Raw genomic sequence first — 20,023 nt, 5'->3', positions numbered from 1 at the left:
TATATATATATATATATATATATATATATATATATATATATATATATATATATATATATATATATATATATACATACATACATGCATATATATATATATATATATATATATATATATATATATATATACATACATATATATATATATATATATATATATATATATATATATATATATATATATATATATATATATATATATATATATATATATATATATATATATATATATATATATATATATATATATATATATATATAAATATAAGGAGAGAGAGAGAGAGAGAGAGAGAGAGAGAGAGAGAGAGAGAGAGAGAGAGAAGTGTGTTAACAGGCGCTTGGAAACACGTGGATGCTTGTAACTAAATTAAACTGTTGTTTCGATTTAAATTCTTTGCAATATGCAATACATTAGTTTTTATCGGGATAGTTTCAGACCAAAAGAAACATGTCCATCATCATGATGAGAAATGTAACAAGCACATAGGATCAGTAGGAACTTCATGCGGGTCTGAGGTACTTCGTTCAGCTGCAGAATAATCGCTACTGAAAACCGAAATAAAGCGGGATTCAGCTGAAAAACCATTAAATCTTTTGCGATTATGTGATTTTAGGATACATTACACTACTGAAAATTGCATACGTAAACTATGAATTTGATGCACAAAATAAAAATTATTTTAGCATAAATAATGGAATGCTGTGGTTTCGAAACTGTGATAAAACGCGCTCATCAGAGGAAATGCTTATAAATGGGAGGTTCAGCTGCCCTGAGGTTGGATGTTTGTACTCGGCTCATCCCGTTGCTCTGAGTTATCAGTGGTGCATTTGGCCCTGTGTTAACAATACCGTTCTGATAGACGGAAAGTCGCCATTCCCAACACACAGGAGAATCAAGTGCACAGCTGAAAGTTTCACGGTTCTTTTCAGATAGTTTTGCCATAGAAGAACTGCCTGGTGGTGTGTGTCTAGGAAGAAAAGAGGAAACCTTTCTTTACGGTAAGATTCACAGTGGCGTCGCTATTGGGGGCAAGGGGGGGGGGTCAGAAGATTTGCAACCCCCCCCTGCCCCCACGTTGTAATTCCCTTTGTAGCTAAACTTTAACTATTTGGTGGTCAAAAGCAGAATTACAGTTATAGGTTTTTAACACAAATGACATGTTTGTTCATGATATTTAGATCCAACTTAATGTTATCAACTTACAGTATGTATGAAGTGATTGGAACTATAGTTAGGCTACAGCTTTGAATAAGTGGAATGCAGTTTGCTACTGCTGCTTAGAGTTAATATCCAGGGAGGGGAGATGAAGAAGAGGGAATGGGATAGGTTGAAATTTTGTGTTGATGATATACACTATTTTGATATATTTACATAACAAGGATATTATACTATACTTGAAATTCAAAATTTTATAATAAAAATTAGGCAAGTGTTGAATATAATGTTATAAGGAAATTTACATTACAGTACTTGATGCATTTGCATATAGTACGAGTTGAAAATTAATTGAAAATTCAGCTCTGTAATTTCAAATACAGGTTTACTAATTACAAATACTATTATTTTCCTTCATTCAATGGATATATACATTCAAGAATAGTATATTTTACTAATTACAGAATTGGTACATTAGTTTTCTGTCATTTTCTTTGGCCCCCCTCCAAAAATATCTTGGCAACACCTAGGCCACCCCACTGACAGAATTCCAGCTACGCCACTGGGTAAGAAAAGAATAATATACAAAATGAATTAAGAATAATGAAGAAAAGCTAGACATAAAAGACCACAAGCATAAGTTCAAATTATATTTTTGATCAAATAACTTAGTAACTTCCAGTGGTATAATTTTTTGAAGAGTATGCCTTATATATATATATATATATATATATATATATATATATATATATATATATATATATATATATATATATATATATATATATATATATATATATATATATATATAAATATATATATATGTTTATATATATATATATATATATATATATATATATATATATATATATATATATATATATATATATATATATAAGGAGGAACAGGATAGCCAGAAGACGTGGTAAAATTCCAGACATTATTATTTCTTAGAAATTAACAGAGGCACAGCCGAGCTTTCGGGAATACGTAACTTTTCCCATCATCAGGGTCACTTATCTATGGAATTACATAAAAAATAAAAAAGTTCGAAGTGTTTTTCCATAATATTCGGTCTTTACCTTCTCATATTAATCTTGAAGCAGCACGTCAGTCCATACAGAACTTGGCTCATAAAACATTTTCCAGTCTCAAAACTAAATATTGGTTTCGGTTTTTTAAGTATGAAGATTTTCAGATTTTGAAGAAACTTGCTAATAGAAATAACCTCATAATTTGTCGACCAGATAGAGGTAAAGGTGTAGTTATACTGAACCGCGATGATTACATTGTAAAAATGAATAGTATTTTGTTCGACCCCAGTAAATTCTCTGAAGTAGCTACTCCTCAATTTAGTACCGTTTTTAAAATTGAAGATAAAATTAATCGTACTTTGAAGCAGCTTAAAGATGATTCCGCTATTCCTGAAAGCACCTATAATTCTCTTTTCAGTTCAGGATCTTCTTTTGCTACCTTATATGGACTCCCTAAAGTTCACAAGAATGGCATTCCCCTTAGACCAATACTTGCCGCTTACAACTCACCTAATTTCGAAATAGCTAAGTACCTTGTTCCCCTTCTCAGTCACATCACGAGTAACCGTTTCACCCTGCAAAATTCTTCTTCTTTTGTCCCTGACATTCTTGCGCAAAATCCATATACATTCATGGTTAGTTTTGATGTTCAATCCTTATTTACTAATGTCCCTGTTTTCGAAACCATTGATATTATCCTCGGAAAATTATTCCCCACCCCAGATACCATTTACCACGGTTTTACCAGAAATAATTTCAAAAAACTCTTAGAACTCTCGGTCATTGATACTCATTTTATTTTTAATGGGAAAGTTTATAAGCAAATAGATGACATGGCCATGGGCTCCCCCTTAGGACTTTCTTTCGCTAATATTTTTATGTGCCCTTTAGAAGAACAATTCTTTAATCAGTTCCCAGATACTTTTAAACCCATATTTTATAGACGTTATGTTGATGATACTTTCTTACTTTTTACTGAAGAATGTCATGCCCAGTTGTTTTTAGATTTTATCAACTCGTTTCATCCAAATATTACTTTTACTATGGAAAAAGAATGTAATGGCCGCATTTCCTTTTTAGATATTTTGGTCTCTCGTTCTGAGGGAAATTTTACGACTGGCATTTTTAGAAAGAAAACGTTTACCGGCCTTGGTTTAAACTTTTTTAGTTACTGTCCCCTTGTTTTTAAGACTAATTCGTGTAGAACTCTGATTCATCGAGCCTTTTCCCTTTGCTCCAATTGGAATAACTTTCACCTAGAAGTCCAGTTTTTAGAGAGGTATTTTAAGAATAATTGCTATCCCTTTAACATGTTCACTAAAATCGTTAAAGAATTTTTAGACAATATTTTTAAGCCAAAATCTGTAGTCTGCACTGTTCCCAAAAAGATAATGTATGTTTCCCTTCACTTCACTACCGATTCTGTCCTAATCAAACGAAAATTATTGTCATTCTTGAGCCATCTGTATCCGTATGTTGACTTCAGATTTACCTTTAATAACCCTCTTACAATTGGAAGACTGTTCCGCGTGAAAGACACCCTCCCGGAGTTGATGCGTACCTGCATTGTTTACAAGTTTAATTGCCCAAAATGTAATTTTGGGACTTATGTGGAGTGTACCGAGCGCCTACTTAAGGTGCGCATCGACTCTCATGGGGGTGTCAGCCACCGTACAGGCTTAGCTTTAAGCAAAAAAGAAAATAGTGCCATTAGACTTCATGCTATATCTTGCCACCATCACATACAATACAGTGATTTTCAAATACTTGGACAAACAAAAAATAGCCATTCGCTTCCCTTTTTAGAGTCCCTCCATATTAAACAACAATCACCAACACTCAATAGCCAAACCACCTCTGTTCCATTGTTCATTGCATAGTTTGCTTTTTTTTCTTTTAGTTTTTTCCTCACACCATTTCACCCTCTTCCATTTGCAGTCTTCTAACTCGCCCAATTGTCATTTAACTACGACATGAACAGTAGCTTCTCCAGTATTTTGTACTACATTATCATTTTTTTATCATTTTGAATATTCATTGTTTTTTTCTCTCTCTCTCTCTCTCAGTATCTATCTTCTCAGTGATTTTATTTGACGATTTCTGTTTGGTACGTGATTTCTTATTGCTTGGTTAACTTGGGTTTTTATGTTCCTTTTTTTTTTTTACTTTATATTATTATGTATTTTAAAGTTTTGTCAATTATATATACCTGTTTTAATACTTTTAGATTTAGTCAATCGGTATAGTTTTCTTACTGTTTCTTTTTATTTTTATGTAATTCCATTGATAAGTGACCTGATGATGGGAAAAGTTACGTATTCCCGAAAGCTCGGCTGTGCCTCTGTTAATTTCTAAGAAATAATAATGTCTGGAATTATACCACGTCTTCTGGCTATCCTGTTCCTCCTTAAATTGAAGTTTTCTAGAAACGACAACATAACCAGTTATATATATATATATATATATATATATATATATATATATATATGTGTGTGTGTGTGTGTGTGTGTGTGTGTGTGTGTGAGAGAGTATGTATATATATATATATATATATATATATATATATATATATATATATATATATATATATATATATATATATATATTGATATTGAACCTCGAAAATGTGTTGAAAAGAACACAAAGCACTTAGTACTCCTTCTTTTATTTTTGTGGTCTTGGCTAAATGTATATACACACACACACACACACACATACACATATATATATATATATATATATATATATATATATATATATATATATATATATATATATATATATATATATATATATATATATATATATATATATGACTATTTATCACATCACCGTGATTCATATACAATCAGAAAGCTACAAACGTCCTTTAATATCAATTGGCTCTACCTCGGAAATAATATATTTTCATATATATTTACCGAAGGGGAATTTTTAGTTGATAATAAGTCCACCGTCCCGTGGGGTCGAACCAGCGACCCACGGGACGGTGGACTTATTATCAACTAAAAATTCCCCTTCGGTAACATATATGAAAATATATTATTTCCGGAGGTAGAGCTTAATTTGATATTAAAGGTCGTTTATATTTCGATTATATATATATATATATATATATATATATATATATATATATATATATATATATATATATATATATAATGTATATTGTTCTGTTATGAATCTGTTTGGAAGAGTTAAATTGTATTTAGAATGTAATTTTGCCTTAGGGGCCAACACCTAGATCTCAGAACATAAGCAATAAATGTAATTAATAATATGACTTACCTTGAAATTACATCTATTTAAAGAAAATGGGAAGGTCACCTTTCAAACCAGTCGATTAAATTACATTACTTTATTTACAGATCTGCAATTAGAAATTAATATGGACGGGCTGGCAGTCCAGCAATCAAGTCACATGAAATGTGCAATAAAAAGTATAACTACAGTTAGCAAAAAAGGTTAACATGAATCTTATAAACTGCTTAAGATTGGCTGATAAAATTATTATACATTAGCACAACGATAACACTGAGAGGCCTAATATGTGGCCCTTCTAGACTGTCACTTGCAGAAGATGGAATTGAGTCTTCTAAGGCAGTTGTTTCACAAGGGCAGGGGCAGAACGTGAAGAGCCAGATAACAGGACTCTTATTCACTTGCAAAAGATGGATTTAAGCCGCAGAAGTCCCAACACGTGGCCGGTGGGAACAGGACAGAGAAGCGACCTTGCACTTCTGAAGTTTGGGCATGGAGTGAGACGGAGACAGGTCACAGTTGCCCTATTTGAGTCTAGCAGCGGGCACAGGACAGCAGTACATCTGAAAGAAGCAAATAACAGCCAGCACAAAGGTCAAAGGGAAATAGGTCTTATAGTTAAGACTAACTAAGGGTCAGCCTGGCGACCAATTTACTAACGTGACAGGTCCCTGTGCCCTAAATGCTTTTTGTCCCCTAATATCATATGATATTGGGGTTAGGACACCTACATCTGTCCCCCCTAGTGGGGGTCTTCTCCAACCGTGATGAAATTTGACTTCCTAGCTAACGGACTGGAGAGCTGAACCTTCTAAATACGTGAAAGCTCCCCCTTTAAGAAGGCATTCACTCCCTTTCGGGTGTGAAGGCCTTGGCTAAGTAAGTTATTCGTCTTGACTAGTCAGTTAGCTCCCCTAAATGAGTCGTACTTCTGCAATTCAGCTAACTAAGATGACCTGCCTAACTGCTAAGAAGGGATACTAGTTTTACTAACTTACTACAACGGAGCCTAACACTAGCCAATGGTATCTACAGACTTCTACTGGCTGTCTCTGACGACAGGGGAACTTTATTCCTAGGCAAAGGATACATGGAAAAATGTATCTTGTTGACATGGTCTACTATCCTACTGCCCTGGCACTAAATTAAATGACACTGACCTAACTAAATGCAGTTATTTACAGATTACACAATTCTTTACGGAATATCACACACAATATTTTCGGACATGAGCAACCTGAAGGATTAATTATGCTAATCGGTCAGGTGTGTACCAACTTGAGTATTGGGCAGATTTATCATGAGTTCATTAACAGGGTTCGTACTACAAGATTGCCTAGGGTGTTAGGTGTTAGTCTACTTGGGCAGAGATCACGTTGGCTACCTCCTCTGGGTAGGTGCTAGGATCACTCTGAAATGGAAATGGCATTGTGCCAATGGGACATGAGTGCCAAGGAGAGCTTGTGGCTCTTATGGGCTAACTGGATCTCTTCCACCCCTTCTTCATCTTCGGTTTCTGCCAAGGCCTGGCTATGCCATTCCTAGGAGATGACAAGGACACTGACTCTGGGGAAAGGCCAGAAGTGCTGTCAGGTACAGAATCAGAGGTATCCCTAGGAGCTACGGGGAGGCTCCCCACTTCGGCTGCTGCGACAACTGTCATAAGATAGAACCAGCTTCTACATCACAGCTGGACAGTTCCTGGCTGATCAGAGAAGGTGTAGCATTAAAGTCTGCCAGAGGTTCATCCTCGGAGGCCCTCTCCGTTTTGGTGGTGGTGTAGTTCTCAAAGGGTGCTTCTACATACTCCAACCACTCCTCGGGCTCATCCTCCGTCCATTTATGAATAAGAGCATTAATGCTAGATATTGGAGCATTAGGTGGAGCAGGTGTGGGGTTGGAGGCTTGTTGGGCAGCTAGAGCTTCGGCATTTTCCTTTCGAGCTTTCTTCAGCTCGAGCTCATTTTCCTTGAGAGCTAGCTCACTCTCCTTGAGAGCTAGGTCTCTTGCTGCCTTAGCCTCTTCATACTTCCTCAGATCTTCTCTTTCTGCTCTTTGCTGCTGGAGTATGTCATCCAGCTGTTCTTTCACCCACTGGGTGAGTTCCCGTCCCGTGTAACCTGCGTCCTTGCCCATGTTCATGAGGGCTTGGCACTGTTCTAATGACATGGTTCAAGTCTTTTAGGATGTCTAGGGGAAATGGTCTGACAGTGGGGAAGTGTCCCGTAACTTGGTGGCAGTTTGTTGGAGTGGCACCTTCTTAATAAGGTGGCACTGTGGCCGAGTGTGCCATGCAGAGGTCACACTGATGGAGCGATCCTGAAGGAGTAATGATTCTTATGGGTGGATACACTGATGAAGTGGAGTGATCCTGAAGGAGCAAAGGTTCTTATGGGCAGATACACTGCTGGCACTCTGTATCACAGGTACAGGTGCAGTGGCTTGTGATGTAAGGACTATGTCTTGGTGGCACTAGGGGGCTGGTGTGTTCTGGGGAACAACACTAAGAGGCAGTACAACCAAATTGCACTGAACGAAATGGCACTCTGCCTGAGGTAGAGTGTGAGCAATGAGTGAAAAGGAAAATGAAAAGTAAGAGCTTCAGTAACCTAATCGTTGGCAGTGCCTCAGATTAGTGGTACTGTGCAAGGGGAAACCCTTTGGCTTGCACTCATCGGCGGCTAGTTCTAAGAACTGGTGGCTGCTCCCTGACATGAGGAAAGGAAGTCTACTTCCTGACATGAGGAAAGGAAGGTTTTGGGGTTGTACTCAATGTTTGATTTGGTGCTTGTGGTATCCACTAGTCTTAGATAATGAAAACCCACTCTTGCACAACAGTTAATAGCTGTTGTTAAATGGTTGTATGTTCTTTCTTTGAAACACGAGAGATCACTCCGCTTGCTGAAGCGCTTAATATGAAAATAGATATTGGAGACAATTACAATGAACACAGGCGCATATACAAGTGTTAATGAGTAAAAGGGAAGAATTGATTGGGATTCTAAACAGATCAAAGCTTTGGGTAGAAATGGAAAAAGCTTATTGCCCTTGGTGTTTTGAATTAATGGGTTTATTCTCCAATACTCGCTTATTGTTATGACTATGCACTTATTAACTTTCTTGGGTGATGATGTAAGAATATTAGAGCTCTCTCTCTCTCTCTCTCTCTCTCTCTCTCTCTCTCTCTCTCTCTCTCTCTCTCTCTCTCTCCGAGTGTATTTATATGGGAACGTACTAGTTGCTTTATTTAATTTACTCTAATTCATCCTTTCAATAATTTACTTTGAACAATTATGCTAAGTTACTTTTTAAAATTTACTTTTGGAAGTTATGTAATTTAATACCTAGCGCCCGTCATGACAAGTTATATGGTGGAAATGGTTTTCAGTTTACTATCAAAATTTCTTTCGTTAGGTTTTACATTAGGCGAAAGGAAATGGAATTTTACTCGCCTAGTAAGCAATGAGAAGTGGAACGGGGTGTGCGGGGGAGAACGGCTGTTGGCTACTGGTGACGTCAAGCATCTCATACAATACTCAATTGGTGATTTAAAATTTAGGGAAAAGAACACTAAAATTTTCTGGCCAAATTATTGGTGCCGATACGCAGGCTTGAATTATTTTACTTAAACCATCGATAATGCCTTTACTTGAAACATTAAAATAAAATATGAACTGGGTCTGGCAGTCTTGGAATTGTGGAAGTTAGATGATGGAACGCTGCTAGGAGTTGTCACGCGTGCTATTTTAACAAACACGAATTTTCGAACTCACTTCAGTGACTAAGGAATTGTACACTTCCTCTGCCATAACTGTTTTCAAACAACACACTCAGCTAACTGTTCACGGCTCGCAATTAATAAATCCCTGGTAAAGCACTTCCAAAATTCCTAAATACCAGTTCTCTGGTGTCAACAACACCACTGCTATTCTCCTTCTCACAACGCGAAATTTCGCGGTTAGTTATTCTGCGTTGCTAACTTAAGAATTTTTTGGCGCTCTCGCCTCTAATCTATGATAACTAAAATATCAGCTACAAATCACTTCTTTTACAACACTTCTTCCCTATCTGTTTCTAATGTATCCTTAATATTACAACAAATATAATGATAATCCTTACCCTGTTATCTTTATCTACGGTTCTGTCACCCTTTATCTTCTGCCTTGTGAATAATGGAATAAAATTATTTTACGAATTACGTTATTCCTCGGTTTGTCTCCCTTCCTAGTCTAGTAATAGCAAAGCTAATTCTCGGTATTAGTTGACTGGGAACCTGGCGAGATTGTCACTGTTATGTTCTGAATCCGGTTGGAAGAGTTAAATTGAATTAGGCCAACACCTAGATCTCAGAACATAAGCACCTTGAAATTATAACTATTTAAAGAAAATGGGAAGGTCGCCTTTCAAACCAGACGATCAGATTACACTTCTTTATTTACAGATTTGTAACTAGAAATTAATATTAGTACAGTACAATTAGCTCAATTTTAGCTCAAACCTCAAAATTTAGAAAGACAAACTGAAACTTTGGGAATATGTAGAGGTGATTTGTGTTATCTTCATCCAAAAAGTCCCAAGAAATCCAGTGGCGGGTTTTCGAGTTATGGCCACAAAATGGCGGCCATTTTGGATTTTTTAGTTTTTCTCATTTATTGCTCCTAAAGGGTAAAAAAAAAAATAAAAATTGGTAGATGAAATATACATTATTTTGTATTATATGGTAGTTTTAGAAGCTATTTGAATAAATTTCATCAGTACTAAATACATCAGTGCGAAATTATGGGCCTTTATTTAAAAAAAATTCTATTACTTGTAGTTGACAGGAATATTCCTATTCCTGCTATTGGAAAAATAATTGGTATATCAAAATTTTTACCTAATTAAACAATCTGCAGAATCTTCTTGTCTTTCAAATGACACTTCTAGGACGCACCATTGCGGGGGTATCTTCGTTTGAATACATGTACTTCAATTGGTGCCATTAGCAATTACCTAGTTCCTACCATGCAATCGTCAACATTTTGCTGTTGAAGACATTCATGGATCACATGCTTATGACATTATAATTAGTTGAGGATAAATTCTAGGTCACATAACCACAATTACCATAAAAACTATGTAGTGAGCTGAGCATATAACCAGTAACTACTTGCAATACAATACAATGTGGAAAAAATTATCAAAATTAGTTTTCAACTATACAGCTGTACAGACAAAAAATAACTCCAACTTGATGAAACTCCATTTTTACACACAAGGGATTATGCACTAATTACGCTAAAACAAAAATATGAATCATTCTTTATTATTACTCGTAAATTATTTCCTTTTCTTTTTCTGTAAGGGTTGAGAATAGTCTTCATTTTCAGTTTCGCTATGTTCTTCTACATATCCATCTATATCTCCTTCTTTATCTTCATCAAATGAACATTGATTATTGCACCCATGCCCAGCACAATACCCACACATATGTGTACAAGGGAGTCCACTTCTCCTGCACTCGCAGTTCAGTTCACAACCTTTTCTACAGTTACAAGTTATAAGATGAAGTAGGGAATGTGGTACGGGCTCTTTAAGCGATGTTACTGGTCTTAGTCGGTCATTTTCTAACTTCCAACCCCAGTCAGTGGGGTCTAGAGTAATCCCTTGCCACTGTTGTACTTGATGGAAGGTACGATAAGAATGTTGGCGTGCTGCCACTGATGTTGGAGGAAGTGTAGCTAGATCAAATTTGGCATGTACAGGCTGTTTAGCTATCGTCCTTAAGTAACTAAAGTACCTTTGTTTATCAAGACTACCTTCTGGCTTTCCTCCATACAGGACAAGAAGAAATGCTTCTCCAGCAGCAGCTATATCATCTGCAGAGGCCTGGGGGTCATTAAAAATTTGCATCTTGTGACTTAGTACAGGATCCTCCCGTAATCTTTTATAAAGAACCCTTTTACCCTTGCGATACAGAGCAGAGGTCGTATCGCAACCTGTTATTGCATGCAGGAAGAGCAAGCTGTCAGTCATGTCCCCCATTTTGCTCTGAATTCTTTCACTGCTGAATATTTTATCAGGATGTGCTTTGTTTGCTGTGATCATCATTTTGATATCAGTCTGAGGTTTGGCAAGTGCAATTAAGAGGACAAGAAGATAAGTGTCCTCCCCCACAATAACTGATTCCTGTCCTGAATCTCGTAAATGAGTTGCTGTTGTTACTATCAATCTGTCAGCATCTGCCTCTGCCTGATGGACCTTACACCCAGCAGCTTCAGATGGGTAGATAGGAGTTTGATCAACCCTATCTTGTTTTTAGTATTTCCTAAGAACTCCTGCTGGGACACTGGGACTTGTATGTGGCTTTCTACAGCTATATCTCTAGATGATTGTGTCCTTCCTCGACGAAAGTGTTCTTCATCTTTTGTGCTGTGAGTGTCATAGCCATCAAATACTATGTGAGCGTTCCTGTACTTCTGTTTAATGAACGATGTATACTGAGAACATATCTGACTGAATGTAGCAGGACGTTGCCACACAACATGATGAAGAAGGTACCCACCATCTAAAATATACACTGCTCCAGCTGGAGGAACATTTTCACAGGGTGCCAATGCCTCAAGAGCAGATTTTTTTGCTTTTCTCATAAAAATCACCAAAGAGGAAGGTGGTTGAGGTGCAAGTTCATATCCCAGATATGATGCAAGGTCAGAATCACTTCTAGCAACGCATATAATTCGATGGAATAACTGGTTTGCATTGACAGTAATCTGTGTATCATTAATCATAATTGCTGATGCCTCACTGTCAATTCTCTCAGCTCTGGGAATGGGCGTGTTTTCATGAACTTGATCTGCCGGTGTCACACACTTGATTCCTCCCATTGAGTGGAGTGTATTATGACCATCTAAAGTTGCAACATTATAGTCAGCATTATCATATACAAATTGGATATATGACCGTGGATCTACTGCAGTTGATGGGTTCATTGTAGCTGATGCTTCATACAGCAATACTTCTCTATATGGGGCACAGAATCCTTGGTTAGAAACGATGTTAATCAGTACTCTTGATCCATACTTTCTGTGTAGATGAACACCCACACCAGTTTGTATGGGCGAGACAAATGATCTAGGACGAACAGCAGCAATGATAGCATGCTGTATACTGATTGACTTTCTTTGTATTGGATTATCATTTTTTTTCGGTTTCAAGATTCCATCAATTAACATACAAAGATAATCAGGAACAAGCTCACAATTTCCCGAAATTACTTGCTCTTCTGAAGGAAATACCTCACAATTGTAAGCTTTTCCAACGAATGTCCCAAAAATCAGAGTCAGCAGTTTTATCAGTCTAGTTCTAGCAAAATTCAGCCATTTTGGATCATTTTTCTGTTTTTCATTTATTGCATCCGGGTAAAATATCTTTCATACATTGTAAATGAAACACACATCAGGTTTTACCTATATGATACTATTAGTTATTTATTTCCATAAATGGTTCTTCAGTTTCTTCTTCATTAGAAATTATGTGCCTTTATTAAAAAAGCGTTTTCATAGGTACTCATAATTGACGCTAATATCAATATTCCCGTTCTGGCATTCATCACTTTTCTTATCAAATACTATTATTTGATAAATCATCTGACTTTTCTTATCCATTTTTGACCCTGTAGGACATTTCTGACATTGCACTGCCTGGCCTCAAGTATATTTGTTTGAATATACAAGGTCAGTGACATTATATATATACTTACATCTCCCCCAATTATCATTTCGTTTCAGACAAATCAGTGCGAATGTATTAACAACATACTATGTGTTTAGTACACTAAACTCATAAATGTTGTCTTCTTTTTTTCTCAAACACAGCAATTTTCTTCTCATTGAAAAGGCACAGAAATGGAAGACAAATGAACTCTTGTGATATTGTGTGAGCCCACTGGCAATAACTGTTTTGTGTGAAACTTTTCTACACATTCATTAGAGGTTTGGTTTTCAAAAATAATTGAGAGTAGTACTCTTTGAAGAGGACAACTCTAATTACTGAAAACAAAAGCTCTGTTGTTGCCCATGTGAAATGTCAGAAAAGACTACACACGTCGCCAGGGAGTCCGCACCTAGAAAAGTTCACACGACCCATGAAATCAGGCAAGAGTTCGATTTAAATCCCAGTGTATATTTTACGAGAAGAAAATTGCTGCGGATGTGAGAAAATTTAGGAAGACAACTTTATGAGCATTAGTGTCGGAAACACTAGAATTTGTTAACAACATTCACACAAATGCTGAAAAACGAAATGATAATTGTATATAGAGAGGTTCTTCTCCGAGTATCCAATGTCACTGACCTTGTACATGCAAAATACTTTGAGGCCAGGCATGTCAAAGCCAAACAGCTCACTTAGGGACGAAAAATGGATAAGAAAAGTCAATAGATGATTTATCAAACTGTGCGAGTATTTGGAAGAAAATGATGAATGCCAGTATTCTATTGATGAATTAGCGTCAATTATGAGTACCTATGAAAACGCTGGTATTAATTAAGGTAGTGAGCACTTGAAGAAGAAACTGAAGAACCATTATGGAAATCAAATAACAATAGTTGATAAGATAGGTAAGAGTGGAGTGGTGTGTTTCACTGAATGTATGAAAGATATTTTAACGGATGAATGGTATGATGCACGAAAAAGTGATCCTGCTGAAGATGCTAGAACTAGACTGATAGAAACTGCTGCTCTGATCATTCGAAATGACATTCGTTCAAAAGCTTACAATTGTGAGGTATTTCCTTCAGAAGAGCAAGTAATTTCGGGAAATTGTGAGCTTGTTCCTGATTATCTTTGTATGTTAATTGATGGAATCTTGAAACCGAAAAAAAATGATAATCCAATACAAAGAAAGTCAATCAGTATACAGCATGCTATCATTGCTGCTGTTCGTCCTAGATCATTTGTCTCGCCCATACAAACTGGTGTGGGTGTTCATCTACACAGAAAGTATGGATCAAGAGTACTGATTAACATCGTTTCTAACCAAGGATTCTGTGCCCCATATAGAGAAGTATTGCTGTATGAAGCATCAGCTACAATGAACCCATCAACTGCAGTAGATCCACGGTCATATATCCAATTTGTATATGATAATGCTGACTATAATGTTGCAACTTTAGATGGTCATAATACACTCCACTCAATGGGAGGAATCAAGTGTGTGACACCGGCAGATCAAGTTCATGAAAACACGCCCATTCCCAGAGCTGAGAGAATTGACAGTGAGGCATCAGCAATTATGATTAATGATACACAGATTACTGTCAATGCAAACCAGTTATTCCATCGAATTATATGCGTTGCTAGAAGTGATTCTGACCTTGCATCATATCTGGGATATGAACTTGCACCTCAACCACCTTCCCTCTTTGGTGATTTTTCTATGAGAAAAGCAAAAAAATCTGCTCTTGAGGCATTGGCACCCTGTGAAAATGTTCCTCCAGCTGGAGCAGTGTATATTTTAGATGGCGGGTACCTTCTTCATCATGTTGTGTGGCAACGTCCTGCTACATTCAGTCAGATATGTTCTCAGTATACATCGTTCATTAAACAGAAGTACAGGAACGCTCACATAGTATTTGATGGCTATGACACTCACTGTACAAAAGATGAAGAACACTTTCGTCGAGGAAGGACACAATCATCTAGAGATATAGCTGTAGAAAGCCACATACAAGTCCCAGTGTCTCAGCAGGAGTTCTTAGGAAATACTAAAAACAAGATAGGATTGATCAAACTCCTATCTACCCATCTGGAAGCTGCTGGGTGTAAGGTCCATCAGGCAGAGGCAGATGCTGACAGATTGATAGTAACAACAGCAACTCATTTACGAGATTCAGGACAGGAATCAGTTATTGTGGGGGAGGACACTTATCTTCTTGTCCTCTTAATTGCACTTGCCAAACCTCAGACTGATATCAAAATGATGATCACAGCAAACAAAGCACATCCTGATAAAATATTCAGCAGTGAAAGAATTCAGAGCAAAATGGGGGACATGACTGACAGCTTGCTCTTCCTGCATGCAATAACAGGTTGCGATACGACCTCTGCTCTGTATCGCAAGGGTAAAAGGGTTCTTTATAAAAGATTACGGGAGGATCCTGTACTAAGTCACAAGATGCAAATTTTAATGACCCCAGGCCTCTGCAGATGATATAGCTGCTGCTGGAGAAGCATTTCTTCTTGTTCTGTATGGAGGAAAGCCAGAAGGTAGTCTTGATAAACAAAGGTACTTTAGTTACTTAAGGACGATAGCTAAACAGCCTGTACATGCCAAATTTGATCTAGCTACACTTCCTCCAACATCAGTGGCAGCACGCCAACATTCTTATCGTACCTTCCATCAAGTACAACAGTGGCAAGGATTACTCTAGACCCCACTGACTGGGGTTGGAAATTAGAAAATGACCGACTAAGACCAGTAACATCGCTTAAAGAGCCCGTACCACATTCCTACTTCATCTTATAACTTGTAACTGTAGAAAAGGTTGTGAACTGAACTGCGAGTGCAGGAGAAGTGGACTCCCTTGTACACATATGTGTGGGTATTGTGCTGGGCATGGGTGCAATAATCAATGTTCATTTGATGAAGATAAAGAAGGAGATATAGATGGATATGTAGAAGAACATAAAGCGAAACTGAAAATGAAGACTATTCTCAACCTTACAGAAAAAGAAAAGGAAATAATTTACGAGTAATAATAAAAGAATTATTCATATTTTTGTTTTAGCGTAATTAGTGCATAATCCCTTGTGTGTAAAAATGGAGTTTCATCAAGTTGGAGTTATTTTTGTCTGTACAGCTGTATAGTTGAAAACTAATTTTGATAATTTTTTCCACATTGTATTGTATTGCAAGTAGTTACTGGTTATATGCTCAGTTCACTACATAGTTTTTATGGTAATTGTGGTTATGTGACCCAGAATTTATCCTCAACTAATTATAATGTCATAAGCATGTGATCCATGAATGTCTTCAACAGCAAAATGTTGACGATTGCATGGTAGGAATCCAGGTAATTGCTAATGGCACCAATTGAAGTACATGTATTCAAACGAAGATACCCCGCAATGGTGCGTCCTAGAAGTGTCATTTGAAAGACAAGAAGATTCTGCAGATTGTTTAATTAGGTAAAAATTTTGATATACCAATTATTTTTCCAATAGCAGGAATAGGAATATTCCTGTCAACTACAAGTAATAGAATTTTTTTTAAATAAAGGCCCATAATTTCGCACTGATGTATTTAGTACTGATGAAATTTATTCAAATAGCTTCTAAAACTACCATATAATACAAAATAATGTATATTTCATCTACCAATTTTTTATTTATTTTTTTTACCTTTAGGAGCAATAAATGAGAAAAACTAAAAATCCAAAATGGCCGCCATTTTGTGGCCATAACTCGAAAAAACCCGCCACTGGATTTCTTGGGACTTTTTGGATGAAGATAACACAAATCACCTCTACATATTCCCAAAGTTTCAGTTTGTCTTTCTAAATTTTGAGGTTTGAGCTAAAATTGAGCTAATTGTACTGTACTAATATTAATTTCTAGTTACAAATCTGTAAATAAAGAAGTGTAATCTGGATCGTCTGGTCTGAAAGGCGACCTTCCATTTTCTTTTTAAATAGTTATAATTTCAAGGTGCTTATGTTCTGAGATCTAGGTGTTGGCCTAATTCAATTTAACTCTTCCAACCGGATTCAGAACATAACAGTGACAATCTCTGCCAGGTTCCAGTCAACTAATACCGAGAATTAGCTTTGCTATTACTAGACTAGGAAGGAGACAAACTGAGGAATAACGTAATTCGTAAAATAATTTTATTCCATTATTCACAAGGCAGAAGATAAAGGGTGACAGAACTGTAGATAAAGATAACAGGGTAAGGATTATCATTATATTTGTTGTAATATTAAGGATACATTAGAAACAGATAGGAAGAAGTGTTGTAAAAGAAGTGATTTGTAGCTGATATTTTAGTTATCATAGATTAGAGGCGAGAGCGCCAAAAATTCTTAAGTTAGCAACGCAGAATAACTAACCGCGAAATTTCGGCGTTGTGAGAAGGAGAATAGCAGTGGTGTTGTTGACACCAGAGAACTGGTATTTAGGAATTTTGGAAGTGCTTTACCAGGGATTTATTAATTGCGAGCCGTGAACAGTTAGCTGAGTGTGTTGTTTGAAAACAGTTATGGCAGAGGAAGTGTACAATTCCTTAGTCACTGAAGTGAGTTCGAAAATTCGTGTTTGTTAAAATAGCACGCGTGACAACTCCTAGCAGCGTTCCATCATCTAACTTCCACAATCTCCAAGACTGCCAGACCCAGTTCATATTTTATTTTAATGTTTCAAGTAAAGGCATTATCGATGGTTTAAGTAAAATAATTCAAGCCTGCGTATCGGCACCAATAATTTGGCCAGAAAATTTTAGTGTTCTTTTCCCTAAATTTTAAATCACCAATTGAGTATTGTATGAGATGCTTGACGTCACCAGTAGCCAACAGCCGTTCTCCCGCACACCCCGTTCCACTTCTCATTGCTTACTAGGCGAGTAAAATTCCATTTCGCCTAATGTAAAACCTAACGAAAGAAATTTTGATAGTAAACTGAAAACCATTTCACCATATAACTTGTCATGACGGGCGCTAGGTATTAAATTACATAACTTCCAAAAGTAAATTTTAAAAAGTAACTTAGCATAATTGTTCAAAGTAAATTATTGAAAGGATGAATTAGAGTAAATTAAATAAAGCAACGAGTACGTTCCCATACAAATACACTCTCGGAGAGAGAGAGAGAGAGAGAGAGAGAGAGAGAGAGAGAGAGAGAGAGAGAGAGAGAGAGAGCTCTAATATTCTTACATCATCACCCAAGAAAGTTAATAAGTGCATAGTCATAACAATAAGCGAGTATTGGAGAATAAACCCATTAATTCAAAACACCAAGGGCAATAAGCTTTTTCCATTTCTACCCAAAGCTTTGATCTGTTTAGAATCCCAATCAATTCTTCCTTTTACTCATTAACACTTGTATATGCGCCTGTGTTCATTGTAATTGTCTCCAATATCTATTTTCATTAAGCGCTTCAGCAAGCGGAGTGATCTCTCGTGTTTCAAAGAAAGAACATATTAACCATTTAACAACAGCTATTAACTGTTGTGCAAGAGTGGGTTTTCATTATCAAGACTAGTGGATACCACAAGCACCAAATCAAACATTGAGTACAACCTCAAAACCTTCCTTTCTCATGTCAGAAAGTAGACTTCCTTTCCTCATGTCAGGAGCAGCCACCAGTTCTTTAGAACTAGCCGCCGATGAGTGCAAGCCAAAGGGTTTTCCCCTTGCACAGTACCACTAATCTGAGGCACTGCCAACGATTAGGTTACTGAAGCTCTTACTTTTCATTTTCCTTTTCACTCATTGCCACGCTCTACCTCAGGCAGAGTGCCATTTCGTTCAGTGCAATTTGGATTGTACTGCCTCTTAGTGTTGTTCCCAGAACACACCAGCCCCCTAGTGCCACCAAGACATAGTCCTTACATCACAAGCCACTGCACCTGTACCTGTGATACAGAGTGCCAGCAGTGTATCTGCCCATAAGAACCTTTGCTCCTTCAGGATCACTCCACTTCATCAGTGTATCCACCCATAAGAATCATTACTCCTTCAGGATCGCTCCATCAGTGTGACCTCTGCATGGCACACCTGGCCACAATGCCACCTTATTAAGAAGGTGCCACTCCAACAAACTGCCACCAAGTTACGGGACACTTCCCCACTGTCAGACCATTTCCTAGACATCCTAAAGACTTGAACCATGTCATTAGAACAGTGCCAAGCCCCATGAACATGGGCAAGGACGCAGGTTACATATCGGACGGAACTCACCCAGTGGGTGAAAGAACAGCTGGATGACATACTCCAGCAGCAAAGAGCAGAAAGAGAAGATCTGAGGAAGTATGAAGAGGTTATAGCAGCAAGAGACCTAGCTCTCAAGGAGAGTGAGCTAGCTCTCAAGGAAAATGAGCTCGAGCTGAAGAAAGCTCGAAAGGAAAATGCCGAAGCTCTAGCTGCCCAACAAGCCTCCAACCCCACACCTGCTCCACCTAATGCTTCAATATCTAGCATTAATGCTCTTATTCATAAATGGACGGAGGATGAGCCCGAGGAGTGGTTGGAGTATGTAGAAGCACCCTTTGAGAACTACACCACCACCAAAACGGAGAGGGCCTCCGAGGATGAACCTCTGGCAGACTTTAATGCTACACCTTCTCTGATCAGCCAGGAACTGTCCAGCTGTGATGTAGAAGCTGGTTCTATCTTATGACGGTTGTCGCAGCAGCCGAAGTGGGGAGCTCCCCCAGCTCCTAGGGATACCTCTGATTCTGTACCTGACAGCACTTCTGGTCTTTCCCCAGAGTCAGTGTCCTTGTCATCTCCCAGAAATGGCATAGCCAGGCCTTGGCAGAAACTGAAGATGAAGAAGGGGTGGAAGAGATCCAGTTAGCCCATAAGAGCCACAAGCT

The 20,023-nt window shown here is 37.3% G+C and overlaps 1 protein-coding gene across 2 annotated transcripts in view; it reads left to right on the top strand.

Annotated features, from left to right (window-relative positions):
- The first annotated feature begins 490 nt into the window (after positions 1 to 490).
- Positions 491 to 20,023, top strand: part of LOC136847040 (heparanase-like) — a 196,673-nt gene continuing 177,140 nt past the window's right edge. For both annotated transcript variants that reach the window (XM_067118272.1, XM_067118273.1), the window contains exon 1: positions 491 to 998. The gene's annotated coding sequence lies outside the window, so the exon portion shown is untranslated. The remainder of the gene's footprint in view (positions 999 to 20,023) is intronic.

Source organism: Macrobrachium rosenbergii, chromosome 16, assembly GCF_040412425.1.
Source record: "Macrobrachium rosenbergii isolate ZJJX-2024 chromosome 16, ASM4041242v1, whole genome shotgun sequence".
Lineage (NCBI taxonomy): Eukaryota > Metazoa > Arthropoda > Malacostraca > Decapoda > Palaemonidae > Macrobrachium > Macrobrachium rosenbergii.
This window is presented reverse-complemented; position numbering and strand designations above follow the sequence as displayed.